Raw genomic sequence first — 6,744 nt, 5'->3', positions numbered from 1 at the left:
TTGACTATTAGAAAACAAGATGGCCGCTCTTCCCTTTTCCCTGCCCGGGGAATAAATTTTTTAATTTTCGAGCCACCCCGAAAAGCCGAATTAGCGTGATTACTTCTTGCGGATACCCCAACCGAGTGTGCCGGTGCAAATTTGAACCCCATCAATGTTTTACTTTGGCGTTAATCGACGATTTTTTTGTCAAATTATGACGTCACTTTTGCACCAAAAAGTTGTAATTCCCAAGGTTTTGCGAATTTTGCATGACTCCACACAGGAAAGTTGTTCAGGATGCTCAACTTGGTCGATTTGCACCGTCAAAACGCGATTTCCAGAGTTGACTATTAGAAAACAAGATGGCCGCTCTTCCCTTTTCCCTGCCCGGGGAATAAACTTTTTAATTTTCGAGCCACCCCGAAAAGCCGAATTAGCGTGATTACTTCTTGCGGATACCCCACCCGAGTGTGCCGGTGCAAATCTGAACCCCGTCAATGTTTTACTTTGGCGGTAATCGACGATTTTTGGACAAATTATTGCGTCACTTTTGCACCAAAAAGTTGTAATTCCCTAGGTTTTACGAATTTTGCATGACTCCACACAGGAAAGTTGTTCAGGATGCTCAACTTGGTCGATTTGCACCGTCAAAACGCGATTTCCAGAGTTGACTATTAGAAAAACAAGATGGCCGCTCTTCCCTTTTCCCTGCCCGGGGAATAAACTTTTTAATTTTCGAGCTCCCGAAAAGCCGAATCAGCATGATTACTTCTTGCGTATACCCCCACCCGAGTGTGCCTGTGCAAATTTGAACCCAGTCAATGTTTTACTTTGGCGGTAATCGACGATTTTTGGTCAAATTATGACGTCACTTTTGCACCAAAAAGTTGTAATTCCCAAGGTTTTACGAATTTTGCATGACTCCACACAGGAAAGTTGTTCAGGATGCTCAACTTGGTCGATTTGCACCGTCAAAACGCGATTTCCAGAGTTGACTATTAGAAAACAAGATGGCCGCTCTTCCCTTTTCCCTGCCCGGGGAATAAATTTTTTAATTTTCGAGCCACCCCGAAAAGCCGAATTAGCGTGATTACTTCTTGCGGATACCCCAACCGAGTGTGCCGGTGCAAATTTGAACCCCATCAATGTTTTACACTGAAAACATCTAGTAGTCAATTTGGAGAAAAAATTAGTCAACTACGCAATAAAAATTAGTCTTTCCATTCATGACTAATTTTTAAATCCGAACTAACTAATAGGAAACATTTTTACTAATTGAGCTAATGAAATTACTAATCAATATTTTTTAAAGACTAATACGAATTTGTTATTTCTAATTTTGTCCGTAGATAAGTTGATACAGAGTACTGATTGACTAACTTGTTTCTCTCCAAAATATGAAATGACCAGTCTGACATAGCAATGACAAATTTGTCGACTAATGTGTGAGAAAAATACTAATTGAATTGGCTCCGAAGGCGGGCACTGGATACAAAAGCCTGTACAGAACTTACTCGTACAACGTTCGGTCGAGTGCCACCGACCCTTCCTCCCTATCAAGAGGTTGTGAATTAAATACAATTGTGTATTCTTCATCAAAGGGCATTTCTTAATTAATAAATTTAATACAAGAATAAACTCCTGTTTCAACTTTTGGAAAACATGGGCGCCGCTTGTAACCTTGGAGGTAGTCTGTAAACAGTGCTGTCAGTAATCAGCACGGTGAGTACAACTAACAGAACAGCCAGAACACAAATCGCACCCCCGGTCAGGCCGGTTTCGCGCCGATATTGTTTAGTGCGCGATGGTCGCGCAGCATTGCAATTCAGCGCAGTTTATTACACTGTTCAAAAACCATTATCGAAAAATAGCGTGTCATTTTCACTGTCGCGCAAATATCGCCCGCGCGATTCGTAACTTTCCCTCTCGTCTGCAGAGAGCAGCACAAGAACGTCAGGTTATTAGTCCGTGTCAACGTGTGCTGTTGGTGGGTGGTGTAATGTGAACTAAATAAGGTAATTAATTTATTGTATTCTGTTGTAATTATTCAGAAATATAATAACATGTTAATAAGTAACGCATAGAGGACTTGCCTGGCTGAGAATGAACAAACGTTAACTTACATAAGCAACATTTTTAGTTCCCCTTTTCAAATTTCAATCTCAACTCAAAAAAGTTTCATGAACTTAAACTGCGGAGTACATGTATGTTGTACTGCTGTATGTAGTATAAAACTGCTATTGCTACACTACTTCTAAGTAAATACACCACCATACACGAGCAACCGGTTTCTGTTGAGCCAGTCACCAGTGCAGTGACGGCAAGTTATGAGCAATTCAGAAATTAGCTGTAAGTCACAAACAAACTAAACCAAAGAACAATTTTATTAGCATGATTTATAGTCGCCAAGTTTTTGGAAAAAAGGTGAAAATCACAAAGGGCAAAGCGATGTTTTCAGGAGAGTCGCGTATTAAGTAGTAAATACCAGTATTGCTATGTACTGGTACATAACGTTGTACATGCTAAAATGTTTGTATCCTGAGGCGAAGTTATTTTTGTGACATTGTTTTCCTCATTTCTCAAAAACTACAGCACCACAGCAAGTATTTTAAGGGAAGCTTTCTACCACCATTATCTTAAAACTGTGTAAGTTTAATTTTTATTTTAAATTTAAATCTGTGGACATTGCGTTTTGGGTCGAACAAAAAGTACCCAAACACTTTTTAAGGATTTTAACTAAGAAACCTTTGTTTTGTATTTCAGGTTGACGTGCATGTACACAGGCCTACATACATCCCATACAACTTTCACCATGGACTCGACAAAGTAAGTTCACTGCCTACACAGACACAGTCAACAGTTTTTCACATTTTATATTTATTGATGGCAAAATTAAATTTCTGCATGAATACCCGAAGCAGGACGTTTCGTACCCAATCATTAATACTATGTAAGTTGCACAAGGGAGATTTAGCAACTACTAGTGTACTAGAGTAGCTACTACTCCTAGAACTATTTCGGTTTCGTCTGGCTATCGTCTCTCGTAACCTCATAGGTTTATATCTCTCACGCTTTAATGATGGTTCAATCGTTGTTCAATGAATTTTGGAATCAAAAATCTGTCTTTGATCCGTGCTTTGCGTACAAAAACATATGGACACGCGTCTGGGAACCAGACGTCTGATTCCTAGACGCGTGTCTATATGTTTTGTACACAAAATACGGATCGAGTGTTTTTTTTAAATTCTAGTGTAAGCGGTAATGTATGTCAACTGAATACTACTTGCATGCACCCCACCTCCTTTCTGGCAAAACCACCACAGAACCTTCATTTTATGACCCCAAATAAATTTTAATGGTTTTTGTACGTGGTAATCTGCTCTATCAAGCAGAGTTTTTTTCATGAAATTTCTGGAATGATTTTTTTTTTAAATCTTGGTCAAAGGTCAAGGTATTGTGTCAAAGATCATAGTTATTTTTTTACTTATTTTAAGGACTTTTGATTAGAGCATTTAATTCTGATCCAAATTTGCACAATTTTGTGGAAAACTTGCCTATTTATGGTTTATTCCTTTAAAAGGGGGGGGGGTGATCACCCACGAACTAGTGGAATAGCACCCCAAAAAAAATCTGCATCCCATGTTGACATGGGACGCAGAAGCACTGTCGTGTTTTTCTGTATTCCTCTCATGCTTGTATAATAACTAATAGTGTTATGTGATGTCATGCAGTGGTCTCAAATTGTAGAAAAAAAGTTGCAAAATTGCTTCCCAAAGCACTGATGTGCTGTATTGTAGCATAAATTAAGTTTTGTCCATTTAGTACTTGAAGTATGAATAAGACATCTGGTTGCTTACAGCAATATTGAGTAACTTTACTTTTTACTTTTATTTATTAAAGGATGAAGACACCACACATCCTGTGTACATCAAAATGGATGAACAATCGGCACATGTGTCTACAGAGTTTAAAGGAGTTGCAGAAGGCGAGGTAGTTTCTGTTGTTGATGATGTAACAACAGCAGTCGCGTGCTACATTTCCTCGTTTTTTGTATTTCACCTGCAGTACATCCCAGAACTAGTGAAGACAATTGCTTTTTATCAATATGGTGTTCTTAAGATTGACGACCAGACTGGTATTCATAAGTCAGTTTTAAGCCTACTGGCACGTTTAACTTAGAAAAGGTCACTTTCAAAAGGTCACTTTCAAAGAAAATGTAAAAACAAACTTGATATGACCCAACATGCACATAAAATAACAAACATGTGAAAGTTTAAGCTCAATAAGACTTATGTGTTTTAAACTTTTTTTCAAACATCAGAATTTATCCTGCAGGGTCATATATTTGGATTCCGTGACCATTTATTTGCTACCTTTTTTTCTCGATGGATTTGACTTCAGGAACCATTTAAAAAGAAAATAAGCTCCTATGAACCTCTGAAATGTGATAGGAACTTTTTTTATTGCGCAATATTCAAAATGGCCGCCGACGCCATCTTGAAAAACATAAATTGTAATAGCTCTGGCCCCAGATGACCTAGACGGACAAATGAGATGTCCTTTTCCACTATTTCTGGCATGCCAAATACACTGGAATGGTAATTGTAAAGTTTTGGGACCATCTTGACCTCTAAATCCAAGATGGCCGCCGTCGCCATCTTGAAAAAACATACAATGTAATAGACCCCTTTACAGATAGGCCGGAAGTGGTGATTATGATGCATTTTGGGAGAGTTTACGAGTAAGCTATGCACGTTATATGCGTGACGAACATCCCAAAACATCGCTTCCTATCCCAGAATGCATTGTTTTTTCCTATCCGTAAAGGGGTCTATAGCTCTGGCACCATATGACCTAGACGGACAAAAGAGATGTAATTTTCCACTATTTCTGACATGCTTAATACACTGGAATGGAAATTGTAAAGTTTGGGGACCATCTTGACCTCTAAATCCAAGATGGCCTCCTTCGCCATCTTGAAACATAACTTCCATATTAGCTCTGGCACCAGATGACCTAGACAGACATAGACTTTAACTATCAAATAATATAATAGAGGCATAAATAGGTTTTCATCACTCAGGATGGCCAATGATATTTTTAGATAATCTTATTAAATATTATCCCTATAAACAAAACAAAAACCATAATTGATTTTTCATATGTTAAAAATGAAACACTGATTGTTCTCTGTTAGTTTATCTGGTGCCAGAGCTGTCACATTTCTAGTTTTCAAGATGGCGGAGGCGGCCATCTTGGATTTTGTGACCACGATGATCCCTAACTCTACAATTACCATTCCAGTGGATTTTGTAGTGGCAGAAATAGTGGGAATATACACCTCTTTTTCGCTATCTGGTTCCATATAGCTAGTATATTTTTCAAGTTGGAGATGTCGGCCATCTTGGATTTAGAGGTCAAGATGGTCCCCAAACCTTACAATTACCATTCCAGTGTATTTGGCATGCCAGATATAGTTGAAAAGGACATATATTTTGTCTGTCTAGCTCATATGGTGCCAGAGCTATTACAAGTTATGTTTTTCATGGTCGCGTCGGCGGCCATTTTGAATATTGCGCAATATAAAAAAAGTTCCTGTCACATTTCAGAGGTTCATAGGGGCTTATTTTTCTTTTAGATGGTTCCTGAAGTCAAATCCATCAAGAAAAAAAGGTAGCAAAAAAATGGTCACGGAATCCAAAGATATGACCCTACTATAAATACTATTGTTTTACGCATTTCCTAAAAACTATGCCATTTCAAGCAAAACTATTTCAAGGGAAGTTTTCTACCATGACCATCTTTATACCATGTAAGTTTTGTGCAAATCTTTAACCATATATAAAACAGTACAATTATTTTTCAGTAGTCAAAGTCCACTTGTGAAAGAAAGACAAAATCATCATGGCCAATCTTACATTATTAAACTGTGTAAGTTTTAACTTTATTTGATACGCTTTCAGTGCAAAATCTGTTAGCACCCCCAAAACCTGTGCAATGTGCATGTAATTCCAGTATAATTCCAGTTCTGTATACTAAATTTCCATAATATTGTGTCTAAACTGTGTTAAATTAAAATTTTTAACAATGAAATTCCTCTATGGAATATACCTCTTAAAGTTATTGTTGGCAGCGAATGAAGTTGTGTTCAAAATTTTGCACTGAAAGGGCATACAAAATTACAGGTTTTCACGTAAAATTAGAGACTTGTAATAACTTGTTTACTTTCATAATTGTTTCACTGTCGATTGAAAAATTGGTACATCACTGAATTTGACCTTAAATACCGCTTTATTAAAGTCCTGTCATCACGGTGTGTACTGTAGGTGGGACTTATGGGTTGTTAAAACAACTTTTTAACTTTGCAAGTTGGGAAAAAAAATCTATTGAAGTTTGTTTAATAATGTTAAACAATTTTTGAGATTCAGTAGTTATTCAGCAGATTGTTCTCAAAGGAACTGATGGTGAACAAAGTTGCTTCAGTTGGAGTTGTGTTGGATTTGCAATAAATTTACAGTGACTAATTATAACAGAAGTGTGTAAAAGACTAATTATTGGTATTGTCAGACTAATTGAAAGACTAAATAGTTGTGCTGCATGACTAATTAATTTTCTTGGATGACTAATTTAATTTCGTGTATTACCAATCTCCAGATCAATTAGTCATTTTAAACCATTTTCAAAGACAAACTATAATTTGTCATTTCAGTGTGTATTGACTAATCTTTTGATTGAGTGACCTATTAAAGATTAGTCAAATTA

The 6,744-nt window shown here is 37.2% G+C and overlaps 1 long non-coding RNA gene across 1 annotated transcript; it reads left to right on the top strand.

Moving 5' to 3' along the window:
* The first annotated feature begins 1,950 nt into the window (after nt 1-1,950).
* On the top strand, nt 1,951-6,441 carry LOC139948450 (uncharacterized). The gene is made up of 4 exons (XR_011787448.1): nt 1,951-1,997; nt 2,575-2,628; nt 2,746-2,808; nt 3,883-6,441. It is a non-coding gene; the product is annotated as an uncharacterized lncRNA (long non-coding RNA).
* Nucleotides 6,442-6,744: the final 303 nt, after the last annotated feature.

The sequence above is a fragment of the Asterias amurensis genome, chromosome 15 (assembly GCF_032118995.1).
Source record: "Asterias amurensis chromosome 15, ASM3211899v1".
Classification (NCBI taxonomy): domain Eukaryota; kingdom Metazoa; phylum Echinodermata; class Asteroidea; order Forcipulatida; family Asteriidae; genus Asterias; species Asterias amurensis.
The sequence above is the reverse complement of the archived record's forward strand: the minus strand, read 5'-3'. Positions and strand labels throughout refer to the sequence as shown.